The following is a 24,287-nucleotide window of genomic DNA, read 5'->3' as shown; positions in this document are numbered from 1 at the left end:
CCTGTTTGTTTCCATCCTGATCTTTGTTTTAAATCTATGGTTCCTTTGCTTAGCTGTAAGATTCCCACCTGTCACCATCTTGAAATAATGGACTTAGGCTGTAGCCCCATCAACAATGTTTTCTCCAAGTGATTTTCCTCAAAAACCTAGTTTTGAGAGTTTCTCTCAAACCTTTCTAACTTCACTCCCTGATGCCCTTGCAATCCTCCCTCTGTCCCTCGATCGATCCGGTCCTCTTTTTATAATGTCTAACTGACTGCCCCTGCCACATACATTATAAATTTCTAATTCCTGGCAGATGGGAGTCCTGAGCTGCCTGACATATGAAAAGCACACTGTAAAGCATCAGGGCAGGAAACAACTTGGATCTAACATCTGGATTGCTTACCTGTGTTCTAGTCATCAGCTTGTAATTCAAACTATGCCCTTTGTACCTGGTTCTGTGATTCTAATTACAGAGAAGAGAGGACACACCTTACAAGTAAAACAACAGACAAGACTCCACCTACTGCTGCTGTTTCAGTTCACTACTAAGACACAGCAGAAGCGATGGGACACAGGATTCAGTGTCATTTTATTCATCTCCAGTAGCTTGTGGGGACTCAGACTGAATAAGAGTTGGTTCTTTATCTTTATTCTGTGATATAGGGATATTTTTATTTCTTGCCTTTTCTCTCCTCTCTGCTCTCTTATCCCCTCTCCTCTCCTCCTCTCCCTCCCCTCCCTCCCCTCCCTTGCCTTTCTTTCCCTGTCTCTCCATTCCCCTCCCATTTCTTCCCCTCCTCTCATCATCCTTCTTTCTTTCCTTTTTTATCTTTGATGTGCTCTTGGATTCGGTTTGCCAGAATTTTATTGAGTATTTTTGCGTCGATATTCATAAGGGAAATTGGTCTGAAGTTCTCTTTCTTTGTTGTGTCTTTGTGTGGTTTAGGTATAAGAGTAATTGTGGCTTCGTAGAAGGTATTCGGTAGTGATCCATCTGTTTCAATTTTGTGGAATAGTTTGGATAATATTGGTACGAGGTCTTCTATGAAGGTTTGATAGAATTCTGCACTAAACCCGTCTGGACCTGGGCTCTTTTTGGTTGGGAGACCTTTAATGACTGCTTCTATCTCCTTAGGAGTTATGGGGTTGTTTAACTGGTTTATCTGTTCCTGATTTAACTTCGGTACCTGGTATCTGTCTAGGAAATTGTCCATTTCCTGCAGATTTTCAAGTTTTGTTGAATATAGGCTTTTATAGTAAGATCTGATGATTTTTTGAATTTCCTCTGAATCTGTAGTTATGTCTCCCTTTTCATTTCTGATTTTGTTAATTTGGACACACTCTCTGTATCCTCTCGTTAGTCTGGCTAAGGGTTTATCTATCTTGTTGATTTTCTCAAAGAACCAACTTTTGGTTCTGTTGATTCTTTCTATGGTCCTTTTTGTTTCTACTTGGTTGATTGCAGCTCTGAGTTTGATTATTTCCTGCCTTCTACTCCTCCTGGGCGTATTTGCTTCTTTTTGTTCTAGAGATTTTAGGTGTGCTGTCAAGCTGCTGACATATGCTCTCTCCTGTTTCTTTCTGCAGGCACTCAGCGCTATGAATTTTCCTCTTAGCACAGCTTTCATTGTGTCCCATAAGTTTGGGTATGTTGTACCTTCATTTTCATTAAATTCTAAAAAGTCTTTAATTTCTTTCTTTATTTCTTCCTTGACCAGGTTATCATCGAGTAGAGCATTGTTCAATTTCCACGTATATGTGGGCATTCTTCCCTTACTGTTATTGAAGACCAGTTTTAGGCCGTGGTGGTCCGATAGCACGCATGGGATTATTTCTATCTTTCTGTACCTGTTGAGGCCCGTTTTTTGACCAATTATATGGTCAATTTTGGAGAAAGTACCATGAGGAGCTGAGAAGAAGGTATATCCTTTTGCTTTAGGCTTTTTTATTTTTAAAAAGTGTTACACAATAGGAAATACACAGTGTGATTTATGAAAAGCAAAAGAATTCTTCTATGGTATAACAAATTACCAGTTGGGTTACCCATCACAGTGAATGAATTAGAAGGGGCAATATGAAAACCTTCTAATATACAAAGTTCTGTTTAATATGAACCTAGGGCCTCATACATGATATACAAGTCTTCTACCAAAATATCCTACTTCTTAGTCTAGGTTTTAAACATAAAAATATTTGATTTTTGTCGGCAGACGTGTTTTCTAATAATATTGTTTTACTTTATAACTTTGAAAAGATCTTGTGTGTATGAGTGTATTTCTGCAAAGTCCTGTTCTGCAACGTGTTCAGAAAGTCCTTCTGCTGAGGGGACCAACTGGTTCTCAGGGGAGAATTGCTCTGGCCGTAGAGTGGATCTGGTGTTCAGGGTTCATTGTCTTCTTCAGTGGGGTGGTCTGCCCTGCAAGGTTCTGCTGTTCTTCACGTCCAAATTCCTGCAGGTTTCAGACAAGAACTCTGGGTCTCTAGCCAAAGTCAGGAGCACAGAAACAGACAGGAAATGCCAGGCTTTGATGCTGCCCTCACTACTTGTGAACCAAGGTGAAAAGGCAGCTTTTAGATGACCATTCTTGTGGCCCTGGCACGGAGATGAGATCAGGAGATAGAACTTCCTGGATGTGATGCTAGTATGGGAGTGAGAGTGCAGACAAGGTGGGGCAGCTAGGTAGATGTGGAACACTGGAGGGTTAATGGTCAATTTGATTTTGGACAGGAAGAGGATGAAACTTTCCTAACTGCGGCTGATTTCTTTCCAAAGGCAGCTTTCCAACTCTCTTCCATGCTCCCTGAAAACAAGGAAAATTTCAAAACAATTAAATCAAGAAGAACTTGAATGGCCACTCCCTGGGTATATAGGCAAGGGTGCAGCACTCAACTCAGTTTCTTTGCCTGTGAAATGGTGCTGACCAGCAGACATGTCCAACTTCTCATTTCTGTGAAGGCACTTGTGATACCCAGTGGGCAAAGACTGGGAGTCGGGTTCTCCCTCCTTTTCACCTTGACAGGGCATCTCTACACCATCTTCTTCACTATTTTTTTTAATTCTGGCTCATTCTGTATTCTCAGCTGGGTGCTCCTGAGCAGTCTGTCCTTTCTGTGCTGCTGCAGTCAGATTCAGCTATATAATGGTTCCTACGGTCCCAGAATTGGACACAGAACTCCGACCATCCACCAGGGAAGCATTGGGAACCAGAACTCCTTATATCTCAAGACCAGATGGCTCCAACATACTGTCTCTCTTCTGTCTAATGAAGAACATCGTGGGTACCATTTCCTGATGAGGCCAAAATTTTATTAGTTCCATATTATTTTGCCAGCTTTGTATTTGAAATATCTGAAACAGATTTATGAAGAGAAAGGTTTATTTTGGCTCCTGGTTCTACAGATTTCAGTCTAAGATTAGGTAACCATATTGCTTCAGACATTTGATAAAGGTCATACATCAGGAGAGAGGCACACGAGAGAACAAACTCCTGATATGAACCCAGGGCTAAGAGGAGACTGGCCAGGAAATGAATATCACTTTTGGAGCCATGTTTCCAATGACATCTCCTAAGCTGTTAACACATAGAACTTTCAGGGGGACATTGAATATTCAAACCATAGTATATATGTTAGAAGTATATATGTAAGAAGATGAATGAAGATTTTTCTTTTATCACATGTTTAGAAAGTTACCAGCATTAGAGTAAGGTTAATGATTTTTCATGTTTTTATTCATAATTTAATCTGTAATCACATTAGAAATTGTGACTCTGATTACCTAAAGTTTTTAAGCGACGTTTCGACTGTAATGTTTTTCTCCTTTGAGAATCTGACTTGACTTTGTATTGTGTCTACATTCTAAAGTACTTTGTAGTCACAAAAAGTATTACTTTGTCATACCATCCTAAAGGTATGCCAATTTTAATGCTAGGCAAAATAAAGATAATTAATTCATAAAAATATTAGTCACTGAAAAAAATCTATGTAGTTATGCCCAAGATACAATAATAAAGTAGCAATAATTAAATATATGAAAAAGCACCGATAAGTAAATATGCGTTGCTGCATGATGTTTACTGAATGTGACTGAAGAATTTATCGCACGTGTCGTTTGCTTTCATCATCACTGTAGATCAAATGACTTCTTAAGTACTGAGAGATATTTAGGCCAAAAATCTTGTTCCACTTATGATACAGGTTATTTTTTCGAACACATATCCTACAGTTCATTAATTCTTTTTCTTACTTATACATAGAACACTTCTTAGTCCAATCAACAAAAGGTTTTTTATTTCACTCACTGTAAGTTTGACATCTAATATTCACATTTGTTACCCTATAAGTTGGCTTTTCTTGCTTTTGTTATACAAATGACATAGTTGCTTTTATTTAATTTGACATTTAAATAATCTTAGGCTATGACTTCTCTGTAACTCTTAGGATTTGAAGTATATTTTCATTATAAATAGCCAGCTATGTCCTGTTGTGGTGGGTTCCCTTATGTTTGTGACGTTTGACTGTGACCTCGTCTTCTTTTCTTAGGTAGAGTCTCTGACTAAGCTCAGCACCCAGGGGACCCAGTCTCCTCAAGACACAGACCTTTTTGCATATCCCCACCTACAAACTCAGTTCCCTCTTGAAGTGCCTTGTGCTTCTGGCTTCCAAACCACTCTCCTGTGATCGGCTTCTCTTCCCATTTGGTCAGTGTAGTTGTGAATAAGCCCTGGCCACATTCGAAACCATTTACTGCAGCAATTATTTCAAAACAATAGTAAAGGAACATTAATTATGTCTACTGAATTAGTTATTCTCTTACTGTCATACACACTCATTAACTATACATACGTGACTACACTCTAAATATTGGGGGTGAAACAGAGCTTATCTATCTAAGGAAAATGCACAAAGTCTGATAAACTATTATAGAATGAGTTCTAGGAGAACAGGTGATAGTGATCAAAGCAGTGGCTTATAGATATTTACTTAGTATCAGGCACTGTGCTAAAGATTTAATTTTAGTAATAATCCAGAGACACAGCCAATACTCAGAGACACATGGCAGCATTCTCAGCTCATAAATGAGGAACTAAGGTCCATCTGTCAAAAACAGGAGTTGTACCCCTAGTGAGTAATGAAACTGGCTTTTCCGTGCATGTATCTCTTGCTCTAAACCATTTGTTTAAAGGAAACAGGGAGCTGAGGGAGGAGGTGCTCGGGTCTAGGATGAGTATACATCAACCCCAAGGGATGCTCAAGGAAGAAGTCATACACAAACATGAGAGACCTTGAGATAGGGAATGACTCCCTAGGTTTGAGAAACAGGAAATAATGAGGCAAAATGGGCAAAGGATGAAAATAAACCCAGAACGACAGCCTCCTGTTTCTGATTGTGGGCATTAAGTGAACTTCACTTGACATACAGGTGCTGATGGTGTATTTGAATCTAGGGGTAAAGCATATAGAGATGCATATTTGATCAAAGAAAAGAGAAAGTTACCATATTGACCTTGTATATGATTTCTTTGCTACTGTTTGCCTCATGGGGCTCTTCAGGTGCCACTGAGCTACTGTCAAGCCTGTCAAACACATAGGCTCTTTGTCATCCTGATTGTGTTTGCCCTGTAAACATGTGTAGCCCAACTGCACCGTCTTTGCCCCACTGCAAAGCATCTGTTTTCATTTATTACCGAGCTCCACCTCAGAAGTTACAGAAGAAATGTTTTACGATTTGAAATGGTAGGCAACTTTGCAAGAAAAACAAAGTCCACCGCTGCCTCCCACCCCTCAGCCTGTGTTTTCAACAGGGCATGTTCAATGATTCTATGATTTAAGCAATCAAACTACAAACATCACAACCACGATGAAACATGTTTGAAATGACATTTATAACTTTGCCAATGATCTGTGGTGTTTTATCATTTTGTTGACATATTAATGTTTCAATATCAAATGAGTAATGTTGTTCATGCATATAATTGACTGTGTCTGGGAAGTCTTAGTTATTCTTTTCTTCTCTTTATTGCTTAGGATTGAACCCAGGGCCTTGTGAATGTCAGGAGAAAACTCTTCCAATTAGAAGAAAAAAATCAACTATCTTTGCTATATTTTTCCAAATTGTACAGCAAAGGATATGTAAGGGATTTTTCCTTGCATCTATAAGGTGGGGGTTCTATTTCACTAGTGTACTGATACATTTTAGTAAGAGTAAGTCATAAAACATTGTTACTTATAGAGCCTCTTTATTGATATAGATTTTTCTGTCTGGCACAGGTTCTCGTTGATTAACCAGAGGCTGTCTGAGCACACTGCTTCATTGGAAATCCCAATGTGTGTCGTATCTTGTTCAGGTTTAGGTGAACTTGTGTTCTTGGATTGTGCTTACTGTCAGCTCTTTCTTTGACTTCAGTGTGTTGTAACCACTAAATTCTTGTATTTATTTCCATTTTGCCAATTAGCCTAAGTTGTTAGTGCAAATTTATATGTCCTGGTTCTTCTAAGTCCTTGCCAATTACTTTGGAACATTGAACACTTAACTGTGCTTGCTCTGGGGTACTAGCAATGAAACAGTAATTAACTTGAGATAGCTGTCTCCTCTCCTTAAAAGCTAGAAAATGGGATTATACTCCAATAAACAGGTTTAAGGCAACATAATGGCAACTCTTTGATAACAAGTTTTACTCATCATTAACATGTTATTTGGTTTTTCAAACATTATTTAAACTCTACAGAAATGAAAGTATAGCAAATTAACATCTTTTGATATCACCAAATGTTAATGTATTAGAGCCGGCTTGGCATGGCACTGCTCCAGAATGTACATAAATCATAAAATGTCCATCTTGACCATGTCCGAATAATTTGATTTGCTTCTGCTATAGCTATGAAATGAATAAAGTTCTCTGATTATATTCCTACCTTTGAAAATCCACTTATTATGGAAGAACAGATAAAGTACTTCTTGAAAAATGTCTAAAAATTCATTTCTTTCAACACTTCCAACATTTTGGTGGTCATTTTTCTGTGGAGAAAAATGAAATGAGAGATGGAGTTATTCTAAAAAGGGTCTCCATAGTTAACATGAATTTCAGAGATACTTAGAAGCAATGAATAGATTTGCTGAATGTCTACTCCCATATCTAGGTCAGGATGTCAAGGAACTGGGTGAACACAAAAGAACAGAATTACCTGTGTGTACAAACACGTGGTGTGTATGTAAGCTGTATATTCATGTGTAGTGGAGTGTGTGTGGAGTGGGTTTTTTAATGTTTTCCTATTCATTGTGTTTTCTTAAACTGGTTTATTACTTTAGGAATGTGAAACAGAAAGATTACAAAAGAAAGTGTGTGTGTGTGAGTGTGTGTGTGTGTGTGTGTGTGTGCTTTCTCTAGATGCTTGTTTAAGGCACAGACTAAAAAGCAGACCAAGTGCTGAAGTTAAATGGTATGTACTCACTGGTAAGTGGAAATTCACCCAAAAGCTCAAAATTTCCACAATACAACTCAGACCATATGAAGCTTAACAAGAAGGAAGGCCAAAATATAGATGCTTCAATCCCAATTAGAAGGGGAACAAAATAATCTCTGGAGGCAGAGGGAGGGGGTCTTGGGTGGGATAGAAGAGGGGAGGGAAAAGGAGTGGCAGATTCAGGTATGGAAGAGACAGGAGAGAAGTCCAGAGAGCCAGGAGAATGAATAGAAATATGTAGCAGTGGGAGGGGGACGGGAGAGGGGAAAACACTAGAAAGTCCCAGATTCCAGGGATGCAGGAGGCTCCCAGGACCCAAAGGGGATGACATTAGCTGAAATGCCAACAAAGTGGAGATGTAACTTTAAGAGACCACCCCCAGTATAGGCATGGCCCCTAGACGAGGGAAGGGGCCACTCACCCATCTCAAAAATTCTAACCCAGAGACAGCAAGACAAGCTAACACCAGATTAGTGTTTGAGGGAAATGCAGGGACAAAAAATGGAGCAGAGACTGAAGTTTAGGCTATCCAGAGACTATCCTACCTTGGGTTCCATCCCAACTACAAAGACCAAACCCCAAAGACTCTAGACACTATTGCTGATGCCAAGAACTGCTTGCAGACAGAAGCTCAGTAGGGCTGTCCTCTGAGAGGCTATGCCAGCACCTGACTAAAACAGATGCAGACACTCACAGTCAACCATATGACTGGGCCTGTGGACCCCAATGGAAGAGGTAGGGAAGGACTGAAGGAGTTGAAGGGGATTGTAACCCGATAGGAACAATCAACCAACTGGACACCTCTGAACTGTATGTAGCAGAGTATTGCCTTATCTGGTATCAATGGGGAGGGGGGTTGTTGCTTGGTCCTGTGTAGGCTTGTTGCCTCAGCAAAGGAGGATGCTAGAGGGGTGGAGCAGTAGTAAATGGGTGGGCAGGGGAGCATCCTTTATGTGTGTGTGTGTGTGTGTGTGTGTGTGTGTGTATGTGTGTATGTGTGTGTGTATGTGTGTATGTGTGTGTATGTGTATGTATGTATGTATGTATTATGCATATATGTATACATACATTGTAATCCCTAAGGTCATGTCCTAAAAATGAATTAATTGTTTCTAATTCCAAACACATAACATGCCTCTATAGGTAACATGTAGAACGATTTCAAAGTTTGGCCACATAATCTTATAACAAAAAAATTGATTTTTATACTTGATGTGTCACTCTGTGTGTGACAGTAGCACAGAAGCCTTATTTGATACCTTGTAATGTGGGTACAATAAGAAGGCTCAAAGGTGATAACAAGAAGCCAGGAGTCATTTAAGGAGTGCAGCATTGTTCGTTTGATTCAGGAAGAAGATGGAATCTGATAAATTAGTAAACTGGCCACAGCCAGTTTGAGTATGTCAATGGAAATGTCACAAAGTCCTACACCCAAATCCCCTAGGGGAAAGAGCTGAACTCCAAGAAGTGCGGACAATCCTGAGACCGCAGGACAGACCACCACTTCTGCCCACTTCTGCCTACATCCCTGGCCCAAAAGGAAACTGCATAGTGCCTCTGGATACAGGAATATAGAAGCAGTCACTGGCGGGAACCTGCTGGTTTCTGCCTGCTCCTGGAACTGAACTGAATCTGTCATTCAGCTCCCTGCACCCAAATCCCATGGGAGAGAGAATTGTACCCTCAGAAATGCAGACAATCCTGAGAATTCAGAGGAGACAATTAATCTCTGCTCACATTCCTGACCCAAGAAGAAATCACCTACTGCCATCTGTCCACCCTGGGCACAGGCCTAGAGCAGTGGGGGCAGGAAACTTCTGGCTTATGCCTGCACACCAGGAGCTCCTACACACCTGAGAGCAGAACTCTCTATCCCAGATCCAGCTGAAAGAAAACAGGTCTATCTACAGGAGTGCTGACACACAGGCCTATAGGAGGGTCAGGCCACTGTCAGAGACAGCAAAACAGACTAACACCAGAGACAACCTGAAGGTGAGAGGCAAGTGCAGAAACCTAAGCAACAGAAACCAAGACTACTTGCTATCATCAGAGCCCAATCCACCAAAGCAAATGCTAGATATCCAAACACTGGAAAAGCAAGTATTTGACTTAAAAGCACATTTTATGATGATGATGGAGGACATTAAGAAGGGCATAAATAAGTCCCTTAAAGAAATATAGGACAAAACAAGTAAACAAGTAGAAGCGCTTAAAGAGGAAACACAAAAATTCCTTAAAGAATCCCTTAAAGAATTATAGGAAAACACTATAAATGGAAGTTGAACAATGCTCTACTCAATGATAACTTGGCTAAGGAAGAAATAAAGAAAGAAATTAAAGACTTTTTAGAATTTAGTGAAAATGAAGGCAGAACATACCCAAATTTATGGGTCATAATGAGAGCGATGCTAAGAGGAAAACTCATAGCTCCGAGTGCCTCCAAAAAGAAACAGGAGAGAGCATACATTAGCAGCCTCATAGCACACATAAAAGCTCTAGAACAAAAAGAAGCAAACACAGCCAAGAGGAGTAAAAGGCAGGAAGTAATCAAACTCAAGGCTGAAATCAACCAAATAGGTACAAAAAGGACTATACAAAGAAGCAACAAAACCAGGAGTTGATTTTTTGAGAAAATCAACAGAATTGATATACCCTCAGCCAGACTAACCAGAGGGCACAGAGAATGTATCGAAATTAACAAAATCAGAAATGAAAAGGGAGACATAACAACAGAATCTGATGAAATTAAAAAAATCATCAGATCCTACAAAAGCCTATATTCAACAATACTGGATAATCTGGAGGAAATGGATAATTTTCTAGACAAATATGAGCTACAAATGTTAAATCAGCATCAGATAAACCATCTAAGCAACCCCTTAACCCCTAAAGAAATAGAAGCAGTTATTAAAAGTCTCACAACCAATAAGAGCCCAGGACCAGATGGGTTTAGTGCAGAAATCTATCAGACCTTCATAGAAGACCTCATAGCAATATTGTCCAAACTATTCCACAAAATAGAAACAGACAGAGCACTACCCAATTCCTTTTATAAAGCCACAATTATGCTTATACCTAAACCACACTAAGACCCAACAAAGAAAGAGAACTTCAGACCAATTTCTCTTATGAATACTGATACAAAATACTCAATAAAATGCTTGCAAACCAAATCCAAGAACACATCAAAATGATCATCCATCATGATCCAGTAGGCTTGATCCCAGGGATGCAAAGATAGTTCAATATATGAACCTCCATCAACATAATCCACTATATAAATAAACTCAAAGAAAAAAACACATGATCATTTCATTAGATGCTGAGAAAAAATTTGACAAAATTCACCACCCCTTCATATTAAAAGTCCTGGAAAGATCAGGAATTCAAGGCCTACACCTAAACATAGTAAAAGCAGCATACAGTAAACCATTATACATACTAAATGGAGAGAAACTTGAAGCAATCCCACTAAAATCAGGGACTAGACAAGGCTGCCCACTCTCTCCCTACTTATTCAATATAGTACTCGAAGTCCTAGCCAGAACAATCAGACAATGGAGGAGAGCAAAAGGATACAAATTGTAAAGAAAGACGTCAAAATATCACTATTTGCAGATAATACGATAGTATATTTAAGTGACCCCAAAAGTTCCACCAGAGAACTACTAAGCCTGATAAACAACTTCAGCAAAGGTGGCTGGGTATAAAATTAACTCAAATAAATCTCTTCCTCTTCTCAAAGGATAAACAAGCTGAGAAAGAAATTAGGGAATTGACATCCTTCACAATAGTCCCAAATAACATAAAATTCCTTTGATATGACTCTAACCAAGCAAGTGAAAAATCTGTGTGACAAGAACTTCAAGTCTCTCAAGAAAGAAATTGAAGAAGATCTCAGAAGATAGAAAGAACTCCCATGCTCATGGATTGGCAGGATTAATATAGTAAAAATGGTCATTTTGCCAAAAGTAATTAACAGATTCAATGCAATCCCCATCAAAATTCCAACTCAATTCTTCACAGAGTTAGAAAGAGCAATTTGCAAATTCATTTGGAATAACAAAAAACTCAGGATGTTGAAAACTATCCTCAACAATAAAAGAATTTCTGTGGTAATCAACACCCCTGGCCTCAAGCAATATTACAGAGCAATAGTGATAAAAAACTGTATGGTATTGGTACAGAGACAGGCACATAGATCAGTGGAATAGAATTGAAGACCCAGAAATGAGCCCACACACCTATGGTCACTTAATCTTTGACAAAGGAGCTAAAACCATCCAGTGGAAAAAAGATAGCGTTTTCAACAAATGATGCTCATTTAACTGGAGGTCAGCATGTGGAAGAATGCAAATCAATCCATTCTTATTGCCCTGTACAAAGCTTAGGTCCAAGTGGATCAAGGGCCTCCACATCAGACCAGATACACTCAAACTATTAGAAGAAAAAGATGGGAAGAGTCTCAATCACATGGGAACTGGGGAAATTTTCCTGAACAAAACACCAATGGCTTATGCTCCAAGATCAAGAATCAGCAATGAGACCTCATAAAACTGCAAAGCTTCTGTAAGGCAAAGGATACTGTCATTAGTTATTGGTTATTGACAAACCAGCAACCAATAGATTGGGAAAAAATCTTTACCAATCCTACAACTGATAGAGGGCTAATATCCAAAATACACAAAGAACACATGAAGTTAGACTCTAGAGAGCCAAATAACCCTATTAAAAATGGGGTACAGAGCTAAACAAAGAATTCTCAGCTGAGGAATATTGAATATTCAAGAAGTACTTAGTCATCAGGGAAATTCAAATCAAAACAACCCTGAGATTCCACCTCACACCAATCAGAATGACTAAGATCAAAAACTCAGGTGACAGCAGATGCTAACAAGGAAGTGGAGAAAGAGCAACACTCCTCCATTGTTGGTGGCCTTGCAAGCTGGTACAACCACTCTAGAAATCAGTTTGCTGGTTCCTCAGGAAATTTGACATAGTGCTTCCTAAGGATCCAGCTATACCACTTCTGGGCATACACCCAAAAGATGCTCTAATATATAACAAGGATGCATGCTCCCTCCCCTATGTTCATAGCAGCCTTACTTATAATAGCCAGAAGCTGGAAAGAATCTAGATACCCTGCAACAAAGGAATGGATACAGAAATTGTTATACATCTATACAATAGAGTATTACTCAGCTATCAAAAACATTGGCTTCATGAAATTCATAGGCAAATGGATTGAACTAGAAAATATTATCCTGAGTGAGGTAACCGAATCACAGAAAAACACACATGGTATCCACTCACTGATATATTTGGTTGATTGATGAAGCTAAGAAGTGCATGCTGACATGAGCTGAATATAGCTGTCTCCTGAGGGGGCCAGCCAGAGCATGTCAAATACAAAGGCAAATGCTAGCAGCAAACCATTGAACTGAGAACAGGATCCCTGTTGGAGGAGTTAAAGTATTGAAAGAGCTGAAAGGGGCTTCCTTATATCACTCTTCAATAACTGTCCTTACTAACTCAAGTGTGTCAACCAAGATTGTTTTTCATTTTGTTGTTTGTTTTGTCTTCTTTTGTTTTGTTTGTACATAAAAGGCAAAGAATAGTGAGGTTCAGGGCTGGATGGCTTGTGCAAGATCCCTGTGCAGCCACTGGCAATGCAAACTTTGTATTCAGCTTTAAGAGTGTCCATGTGTTCTCTGGTGAGATTACTCACAGCATGAATAGCTGTGTTAATTCTGGGTGGAGACTTTACAACAGTGAAATTTAGAGATGAGGAAATACTACTATGAGAAAGTGGATGTGGACATGGTGTGTATATTAAATATATTAAAACAGAAAAATACACAAAACAAATGGCAAAATGTATAGGACAGAAACAGCTAAAACATCAAAGAGAAGCAGACAACTATGCAATTACGATAAAGATTTCAACAGCCCAACCCATGGAGTTATTAGTAAACCAAGAAAGCAGAAGATCAATAAAGATGCAGTTGACAAGAACTGTGTTATCCATCAGTTATTCTAACTGCCACTTGCAGATGAGTTTATCCATCCTAGACAGAATTATCCTGAAGCTCACTAGGAGTACTTGCCAGGTAAGTCCCCAGTAGGCTATGAACACCATACTACACATATAGTACAAATCAGAATGTGTTGTCAGATCCCAACAGAAATAAACAAATAAAGAAAACGTCCTAATATTTGGAAACTAAAGAGCACACTTTGAAATAGCACAAGGGTAACACATTAAGCACTTTTAAGCAAATGGCTTTTAAAATAAAACTTTCCAAAATTTGAGGTTTAAGTTAAAGCAATACTTAGAGCAGATTTTATGGCATTGAATGCATATGGTATAAAAAGATTTAAAATGAGTAATCTGTTTCCACTCTAGGAAGCTAAAGAAGCAGAGAAAGAGATTATTAAAATTGAAGCAGAAGTCTATAAAGTTTAAAGCAGAACAATGGAAAAGATTAACGAAGTCTAAGGTTGGTGCTGTCAGAAGATCAATGAAATAAATAAGGAGGAGAAAAGGCTTAAACAAGATATAAATTGCCAATAGAAAAATCAAGTGAGGGGCCATCACTATCAACCCTACATATGTTATAATGATAAGAAAGCACTATTGTAAATAATTCTATGAAAACATGAAATTAACCAATTGCAGCAAACTCATAAGTGACCAAAACACAAAGGCAGAAATAGCTGGATTAGAACTTCAGGTGATAAATCACCAATTTTTCATTGATAACTTTCAAAAAAGAAAATGTTTGGCTTTGGGATTTTGATAAACTTCACCAAACCTTTATGTTATTTAGAGAAACCAGCTTTCCATTATTTCTCAGAAAACAGAAGCAGAAGGGATACTCTTTAAATCTTTGTAATCTACTACATTGACATATTAAGAAGGAAACCATATAGTCAAATCAAATTAGTGTTTTGACAGAATCCTATCTTGTAACTCATTACTCCTAACAAGTTGTAGAGTAAAACTTATAAATAAATAAACAGTAGGTAACATCTCACCAAACATGAGAAAAAATGGATACTTTCTTCTGAAGAATTGAGAAGATGCCCTTCTTATTACTCTTAGTAATAATCTTGTAACTTGAGATTGTAGCTAGTGCAATAAGATAAGGAAAATTATAATTATATAAATCAAGAAGGAAAAATAAAATCATATATTAAATAACATAATTATAATAAAAAATCTCCCAAATTCACAATATAAGAAAATTATAAGACAAAAAGTTGATATAAATATTTTCCTCCACACAAGCAAAATACAACTGGGTATGGAAAACTTGGAAATTGGCAGTATTCTGTGTTAGCCAAGGAACAAATAGTTAAGATATAGAAAGCCCGGTAGGCTCCCAGGTAATCTTATCTTCTCTCTCCATTCCCCAAGATCCAATCACCCAGCATCCTACTGCTGCAACAGACCAGTAACTGCAGCCTTTCTTCTCTGATTCCCATACCTGTGGGAATCCCACTGGGTATTCCTACATTACCCCCTGATAAACTCAATTCCCTTTCCAATTCTCCATCTCCAGCAGTCAACTCCTGCTAACCCACAAGCCATGCCTGCCGGAAAATCAGGCAGGCTTCCCAGAGACCTCCTCTTCCATCTCTGTTCCCCCAGATCTTATCCCCAAGTCTCATTTCCAGCTCTGCAGCACAAGACCTGGGAGAGCTTTCCATGATTTCTGCTGCTGGACAATGCAAAACCACCCTGCAAAACCAAGAGTTTCTCCTCCCAGGGCAACAAGTAGACTGAAGGCAGGCCTGCACCTCTCCTATTGATCCTGAGATCCAATTCTCCCAGTCTCATCATCAGCTTTGTAGAAGGAAACCTCCTGTGGTCTCTACTCTTTGATTCCCCCCCCCATAGATCAGAAAGACCTTCTTTCAACTCATCCCAGTATCTCAGCCTCCAGCACCAGCAGGCATTCCCTGTGCAGACATCAACAGAGTAAGCCAGGAAGACAGGCAACACACAGCCATCATACTCTGCAAAACCAGAGAAGAAGTAGAAACCAGTGAGCAAAACACCTACCCAGTAAAGACAAACTCAGAAATCATACCTGTAACCACCCAGAACTGACATAAAAACGCAATCAATAATGGCAGGGCACTATCTATGTTTCCATTACAACAATTATTCCACCATATCAAGTCCTGAGTATTCCAACACAGCTAAACTCAAGAAAAAGGATCTTAAAAGTGACTATATGAAGATGATAGGGGTCTTTAAAAAAAGAAGTGAATAAATCTCTTTATGAAATCTAGGAAAAAGCAAACACTAGGAGAAAATGAATAAATCCATTAAAGAAAGCCAAGAGAACACAAGTAGTTGAAGGAATGAATAAAACTGTACAAGGCTGGAAACTGGAAATGCAAGCCATAAGGCAAATAAAACTGAGGGATGCCAGGAAATGAACATTTTAGGGTTCCAAACAGAAACAACAGAGGGAAGGAAGCTTCACCAGCAGAACACAAGAGAAGGGAGAATCTCAAGCACTGAAGATACAATTTTTGAAAAATGCATAAATTGGTCAAAAATGTTAAGTCTAACATCCTGACCACCTCCCCCACCCTTGCCCCAAATCCAGGAACTCTGGGGCACTGTGAATAAACCAAACCTAAGGATAATAGAAATTAAGGAAAAAGAAACATTCCACTTCAAAGGTTCAGAACATATCAACAAAAATCATAGAAAAAAGTTTTCTTAGCCCCAAAATAAGAGCATGCCTATAAAGTTACAAGAAGCATACAGAATACCAAGTAGAATGGACCAGAAAAGAAACTCCTCTCGCCACATAATAATGAAAACAGTAAATGCACAGAACAAAGTAAAAAGCTTCAAGGGAAAAAGACCAAGTAACATATAGTTATCTATTAGAATTATACATTAATTCACAATGGAGACTCTAGAACCTAAAAGGGCCTAGACAGATGTGTAGTAGATTCTAAGAGATTATAGGTGCCTGTTGTTGTAAAAATATAAAATAAATAAATAAATAAATAAATAAATAAATAAATAAATAAATAAATAAATAAATAAAAGGGTATAGTTGTCCTTTACCTTGCTAGTGGTAGCACTGCGGTGTCCCAAAATATCTGCTAGATATCTTGGCGGAAACACATCCCAGCCACACACTTTCCTACACTCAAACCCTCACATAAAAGAACACACAACACAATAATCTTAGATCCAATTGATAAGATATAATTGCCCACTTAAACTTACAAAGCCCGGTACCATCCATCCCTTAGGAACATTGATAACAACCTGTAAATACACAGAGCAGAATCTTAATGTCACCTGCCATATTGTCCTGCCACAGCTTCTTCCTTCTCCTCCTCCTGTCTCTCTCTTCTTGTCTCCTCCTCTTCCTTCAAACTTCTCTCTCGCTCATCTTTCCTTCTCCTCCAATGATAGGCCTCCTTCTATCCTGTACCTGCCCCTCACCTGTACTTTACAAATTCAATGGGGAGGTGGTTCTGGTAAAGTCACCTCAGTTCTAAGTGACTTACTTCTGAGTTACTAGGCAGCTGTCCTTGGGGCAGTGGAATTAGCATCAAAATACAGATAACTTCAGGGCAAACCACAGCATTTCCCCCTTTTTGTCCAGTTAAAAAGCCTCTTCACCTATAAATAAATTGAGTACAGTTATTACCATTCTACAATTTATAAAGCATATGATATACTCAACACCCAGTCCATCACTATATCAGTTAGATAGAACATTTAGTTATTCATTCCAGTTTAAGAAAGGCTCAAACTCTATATTATATCTTGGCTAGCTTGTATACTATCTGATAACTATCCAATAAAATATGTATATTCAGAGTTATACAGCCTGATAGACTATTAGACTATAATCAGTCTTCAACCCCATCAGAAATATATCTATACACATATCTATACACATAGATATACAAATATACACATAGATATACAAATATCTATACACATAGGAAGCCTAACATGGCTTCTAGAACTGAGAGGTTGTAGAGACAAATCTCCACTAGCACAGTCCCCTGTTAGCAACATGTGAGCATAAGTCTTCAGCCTTCTGGCCCAAAATCAACTGAAATGCAGATTTTGAAGGGCTGATCACCCTGTCTTGGCAGAGTTTATCAGTCAACCATTCTACATAATATGTCCTTTTCTACATCAGTATTAGACTGCAGATGAAACAGGCAGTTTTGTCTAGTGGCTCTAGCCACAAAGTATTGCCTCATCTGGAGGTAGAGATGTTCAAATTCTTCATTAAATCTGCCAAAGGGGAACTGTTAGGAGTAGATATGTCTCAACAAAGGATAAATAACTTTAAATATCAAATTTTGTGGATTGCTGAGGTTTTTGAAAACCATCAACCTATATATGGCAATCTGTATTGTTGTCTTTATATCTTAATATTATCTTGAAAGTACTCTCACAAAATCAGCAATATGTTTGCTATTTGGCCCTTAACTCACATGTGTATAATCAACTCAGAAGTTTGTAATGACATCAATAGAAGGATTGGCTCTAAACCTTGTACTTTTAAACTTTTAACAAATAAATTCTATATCAAAGCAAAGATACGATTTTATTTTAGTTAACAAATGAGATTATGACTCTATAACTCAATCTAGCTAATTCCTCCCTGTTAAACTACAACCATTTCTAAATTCCTCATCAAAACAACTTTACAATAACAACTTTCAGGCCTCCAAAGTCCAGGGATTTGGGGCGACAAGTCCTCTATAACTTTTTCAAACTGTACATGGGCGTTGAGATATCCTTGGGGGTAGGGAGGAGGAAGAATAAAGCAAATGCTGTAGTTGATATGTCCTGACTGGACCCAGCTGAAAGTCCTTCAGATCAGGATTCCAAATAGGCACACTCTGCAAAATACAACTCTCAAGACAAAAGTTTAAAATCGAGATATCTTTTTGTTTGATTCTCCTGAATAAATTTTTCAGGCAATCTACCTCTATCAAATCTGATCAGTATGACTCTATAAGGTTTCCAGAGCCTAATCACACTTTTTAAAAACACAAAGACAAAATCTTTCTCCCAAAATACTGTGTTCCTTAGTCTGAAACCAGAAAAACTTGTATCTTGCACTCTCTCCCAGAGTAATAATATAACCATAAAACTCAAAGTCACTCCCATCATGAAGATTAAACAATTTTTAAAAAAGGAAGTAAGCTAAACAATGAGCCTGATAGGCTTTTGTACTCTGTGATATCAGGAAACTAACCCAAAGTTCCCATGGAACCCACGTTAAGAGAATTTGAGCTTCCTATTGTAGTAAATATCAAAAGTAACCACAAACCCTCACTAGCCGGCATCAATGAGCCATATGGTCTTTAGCGGGATAATTCATAAAACAAACCAAATACCTTCTATGAATTCTAATATCAATAAGCAACACATCAAACCAGGACTTTTGCCCAAAATATCTCAATCAGTTAAGCTCTCTACCTAGAGCCACAAATTTTTATTTAACCTTAATAACTTCTATAATATATGTCTGCATTTACTCTCCCTGGTGTTACAGACATTAATCACAACTCTTTACTTGGAGTTAGTGACCAATTTTTCCCTAAGTTCCGAACCATAAATGAAAATCACCACGTGATTTTGGTAATCTCTTTACTCTCCTTAAAACAAACTTTAACACCTTCTATTAATTCTAAAACCAATAATCAACTTAAAACTCAGGACGTTAGCCCAAAATATATCCATCTGTTAAGCTCACTACCCGGAGCCACTGATTTTTCTTTAATCTCAATAACTTCTACAATATATGTCTGCATTCACTCTCCCTGGTGTTGCACACATTCAATCACAATTCTCTACTTGGAGGTAGTGACTAATTTTTCCCTATCGAAGTTCTGAACCATGGATGAAAATCCCCACCTGATTCAGGTAATCTCTTTATTCTTCTTTCTAAAAACAAACTCAATCACATTTTAATAATATCTGTAGTTAAGAATTAGCTTGTCTAACTAGGGTTTCACCCCCTCAAAAAAAAGGTGCCAGCCTAAATTACTATACCCAGTAAATTTTCCATAGATGGAGAAAATAAGATATTTCATGATAAAGCAATATTTAAATAATATCTATCTACAAATCCAGTCCTATTGAAGGTGTTAGAAGAAAAGCTCCAATCCAAATAGGTTAAATACACCAATGAAAGCAGAGGAAAATAAATAATCCCACGTCAGTAAAATCAAAAGAAGGGACACACACACACACACACACACACACACACACACACACACACACACACACACACGTACATCACCACCACCAAAAACAACAACAATAAAAATAACAAAATAAAATAAATCAACAAATACTACTGATATCTCATAATGTCAATGTCTCAATTCCCCAGGAAAAAAGACATGGACTAACAGAATGGATGTGAAAGTAAGGACTCATCCTTCTGCTGCATCCAAACCCACACCTCAACATCAGACAGACACCACCTCAAGGTAAAAGAATTGGAAAGGTATTCCAATAAAGATGATACAGCAATTTTAATATCTGATAAATATAGACTTCAAAACAAAATAATTAAAGATAGGAAAGGACATTACATACTTACAGGAAAAATCCACCAAGAAGACATTGCAATTATTAACATTTATGCACCAAACATAAGAACACCAAGTTCATAAAAGACTACAACTTCAAAGATACTGAGAGTGGGGACTTCAGTATCCTACTCTCACCAATGAAATTGCACTCAGACAAATATTAAACAGAAAAATAATTCAGCTAACAGATGTAGTAAGTCAAATGGACCTGGCAAATATTTACAGAACATCTCACAAACAAAAGAATATACTTTCTTCTCTGCACGTCATGGAACTTTCCCCCAAACTGACCAAATACTTGGACACAAAGCAAGTCTCAACAGATGTAAGAGAAAGAACTCCTTACATCTTATCAAACAACCACAGACTAAAGCTAGATACCAATAACAAGAAAAACAACAGAAAGCTTATAAACTCATGGCATATGAACAACTCTTTATTGAATGAGGAAAAGATGGGTCAAGACAGACAGACAGTAAGAAAGAAAGAGAGAGAGAGAGAGAGAGAGAGAGAGAGAGAGAGAGAGAGAAAGAGAGAGAGAGAAGTTAAAAGTATTCTAGAATTCAATGAAAATAAATACACTGCATACCCAAACTTATGGGACACAATTAAAGCCATGCTAGGTGGTCATAGCACAGCACTAACTGCCTACATAAAAAAATGGAGAGATCTTATTCTAGCAACTTAAAAGCATACCTGACAGCTCCAGAACAGAAAGAAGTACGCATATCCAAAAGGAGTAGATGGCAAGAAATAATCAAATTTGGGGGCAAACATTAATAAAATAGAAACAAAGAGAACATCACAAAAAATCAAAGAAACAAAGAATGGGCTCTTTGAGAAAATTATTCAAAATAACTAAAAAGGCTTAGAGAGAACTCCCAAATTTAAAAATTCAGAAACAAAAAAGTGTGACCAAACAACAAACATCAAGGAAATCCAGAGGATCAACCACAAAGGCATAGTTTGACAACCTGTGTTTCACAAAATTGGAAAAATGTAAAATAAATGAATAATTTTCATAATAGGTACCAATTATGAAAGTGAATCCAAGATTAGACAAACTATTTAAATAAACCTACAATGCCCAGGGAAACAGGAGGCGTCATTAAAAGTCTCCTAAGCAGGAAAACCAAGGGCAGGATGGCTTTAGCACATAATTCGACAAGACTTTCAAAGAAGAGTTAATGTTAATACTTTTCAAATTATTTCACAAAACTTTGTCTATTTCATTTTATGAGGCCACAACCACCCTGATTATCAAACCAAATAAAGACTCAACACAGAGAATTTTAGATCAATTTTCCTTATGAGCATAGATGCAAACTACTAAATAAAACACTTGCAAACTGAATGCAAAAGCACATCAGAAAGGTCATCCACCATGATCAAGTAGGCTTCCTCCTAGAGGTACAGGGATAGTTCAAGATAAAAATCAATAAATGATGTAATTCCCTATATAAACAAACTTTTAAAAATCTATATGATCATCTCATTAGATGCAGAAAAGGCTTTTGACAAAATCCAAAATTCTGTCATTAAAAAATTTCCTGAAAAGGTTAGAGATACAAGCGACATATTTAACATAGCATAGATGATTTACAGCAAGCCTGCAGACAATATCAAATTAAACAGAGAGAAGCTCAAAGCAATTTCACTAAAATCTGGAACAAGAAAAATGTGTCCCCCCTCTCTGTACCTATTCACTATAGCACTTGAAGTTTTATCTAGAGCAATATGACAACTGAAGGAGAGCAAGGGGATACAAATTGAAAAGAAAAAAGCAAAAGTTTTGCACATAATATGATAGTACACATAAGTGACCTTAAAAGTTCCACAAGGGAACTCCTACAGCTGAAGAACTCTTTCAGAAAGTGGCAGGGTACAAGATTAAAAACGACAACAACAAATCAGTAGCCCTCCTGTGTATAAATGACAAATGGATGGAAAGAAATCAGGGAAAGAGAACTTTCACAGTATCCTCACATGGTATATACTAGCATAGGGTAACTCTAACCAAGCAAGTACAAGACATGTATGACAAAATCTCAAGTATTAGAAGAAAGAAATTGAAGAATATATCAGAAAATGGAAAGATCTGGTAGGATTAACACAGTAAAAAATAAATAAGGAGTGGCCATCCTAAGGAGAGCAATCTACTGGTTCAATGCAATTCCCATCAAAATTCCAACATAGTTCTCCATAGATGTGGAAAAAAACAATTCTCAACTTCATATAGAAAAAACAAAAAACCCAGAATAGCTAAAACAACCCTTAACAATACAAAAACTGCCAGATGTTCCAACATTTCTGATGTCCACCCTTCCTAATTTTAAGTTCTGCTACAGATCTATAGTAATAGAAACTACATGGTGTTGACATTAAAAACAGATAGGTTGATCAATGGAATCAAACAAATATAAATCCACACAGTCAAGAGCACCTGGTTTTTTAAATAAAGAAACTAGAAATACATGCTGGAAAAAAAAAGAGAGAGCATCTTCAACTAATGCTTCTGGTCTAACAGGATATCTACATGTAGAAGAATGCAAAATAGATTCAGACTTAGCACCCTGCACAAAACTCAAGTCCAGTTGGATCAAAGACCTCAGCATAAAACTAGATACACTGAACCTCATAAATTGGCACAGAAAACAAATTCCTGAACAGTGCACTGACAGTGCAGGTACTAAAGTCATCAATTACTAAATGGAACCTCGTGGAAGAGAAAAATGTCTTTAAGGGAAAGGACATGTCATCCAGATAAAGTAGCAGCCTATAGAATGGGGAAGATCTCTACCAACTCTACATCCAGTAGTGGACTAATATCCAAAATATATAAATAACTCAAGAACGTAGATGTCCCTCAACCTAAAAAAAATAGATAAAAAATAAAATGCAGTACATTTACACAATGGGACATTACTCAGCTATTTTTAAAAAAATGACATCATGAAATTTGCTGGCAAATGGGCAGAACTGGGAAAAAAAGCCCGAGGGAGGCAATCCAGACCCAGAAACACAAATAAGTTTTTCAATTTGTTTATAAGCAGATATTAACTACTAAATAAATGCTAGCAATACTACGGATCTATATGGTAATGGTGGCATAGAACTTGTGGGAACAGCCAAGAAGTGTGTGATTTGACTTAAGGCTACTCCACGAGATGAAACCTATACCTGACATTGCTTGAGTAAACAGGAATCAGATACTAGATAGCCGAGAGACTTAGGGAAGAATCAAATATTACTGGTAAGTTTGATAAGTTATCAAAAATGGCATGATATTCCATAGATCAGTTTCTTACCCAGTTATCATCAGAGAGGCCTACTATGGCAGCAGACAGAAACTGATGCAGAGACCTACAGCGGATATCACTCAGAGAGAGGGGGCTTAGATAGGAAAGTCGCCATCAAATCTTTGTCTTCAGAAGTTGGGGAATCCTGAGGAAAAGGAGACAGAAAGATTGTATGATCCAGAGAGAGTAGAGGCCATCAGGAGAACAAGGTCCTCTTAATTAATGAAGTAAGGCACATACATATGAGCTCAAAGAGACTGAAGGAGCAAGCATGGGTTGTTATTGCTTAGAAGCCTGTTACTTTCTAGTGAGAGAAAGAAAAAGAATGGATCCAGAAGGGAGAGGATATCAGGGAAGGTGGGAAGGACTAGAGGGAGGGAAATATATAAGCAGGATATATTGTATAAGAAAATAATCTACTTTCAATAAATAAAAAATGAAAAAATATAGAAAGCCAACTAAATGGGCACAGGAGGTGCATATAGAAAAACTATAAAGTTTCCCCCCTCTTAATTAAAGCTCAAAATAAATTAGATGTAATGAATATTAACACAAATAAAAATATGCTTATCCAAGCTCAGCAAACTGTTTAAAAATTAGACAAGTTTTAAAGTTCATAACAAGGCAAAAATTGACAAACGATGGGCTCAAGTCCTTCCTTGTTAGAGTGAGAGGTTCCAGAGAAGAATTCTAGAATGTTCTGTGTGGGTGTGGATTAGAGTTGGACACATTTTATGAAGTTATTTTAGTTAACATAAATACAAACAACTTCATACAAAACTGTCTTAGATATAAGTGTATTGTGTGTGTCTTTGCTCTAAGAATATATGTGTTTGCTATTCCCATGTTCTAGCCTCCAAGGGAGCCTAAAAACAATGACATCAATTAGCTGTCAGAATATCTCAAATTCTGGATTCAAAATCT

General features: G+C 37.7%; 2 long non-coding RNA genes across 6 annotated transcripts in view; one reads left to right on the top strand and one right to left on the bottom strand.

The window, feature by feature from the left end:
* The first annotated feature begins 510 nt into the window (after nt 1-510).
* Nucleotides 511-6,888, top strand: LOC147999429 (uncharacterized). 2 transcript variants are annotated; one of them, XR_015644103.1, is made up of 6 exons: nt 511-617; nt 1,704-1,905; nt 3,067-3,260; nt 4,528-4,685; nt 6,013-6,145; nt 6,256-6,888. It is a non-coding gene; the product is annotated as an uncharacterized LOC147999429 (long non-coding RNA). The 2 variants fall into 2 exon arrangements; XR_015644104.1 differs by lacking the exon at nt 4,528-4,685.
* LOC147999428 (uncharacterized) overlaps nt 1,911-24,287 on the bottom strand; it is an 82,710-nt gene continuing 60,333 nt past the window's right edge. For 2 of the 4 annotated variants that reach the window (XR_015644107.1, XR_015644108.1), the window contains exons 2-3: nt 6,901-7,003; nt 1,911-3,334 (exon numbers count right to left, since the gene is read on the bottom strand). This is a non-coding gene — a long non-coding RNA (uncharacterized LOC147999428). Of the gene's footprint in view, nt 3,335-6,900; nt 7,004-16,998; nt 17,114-23,372; nt 23,509-24,287 lie in introns of all 4 variants that reach the window. The other 2 variants (XR_015644106.1, XR_015644105.1) reach the window with 2 other exon arrangements.

The sequence above is a fragment of the Rattus norvegicus genome, chromosome 19 (assembly GCF_021556685.1).
Source record: "Rattus norvegicus strain SHRSP/BbbUtx chromosome 19, alternate assembly SHRSP_T2T, whole genome shotgun sequence".
Lineage (NCBI taxonomy): Eukaryota > Metazoa > Chordata > Mammalia > Rodentia > Muridae > Rattus > Rattus norvegicus.
Note: the sequence above shows the minus strand (reverse complement) of the source record. Positions and strands in the feature narration are given on the sequence as shown.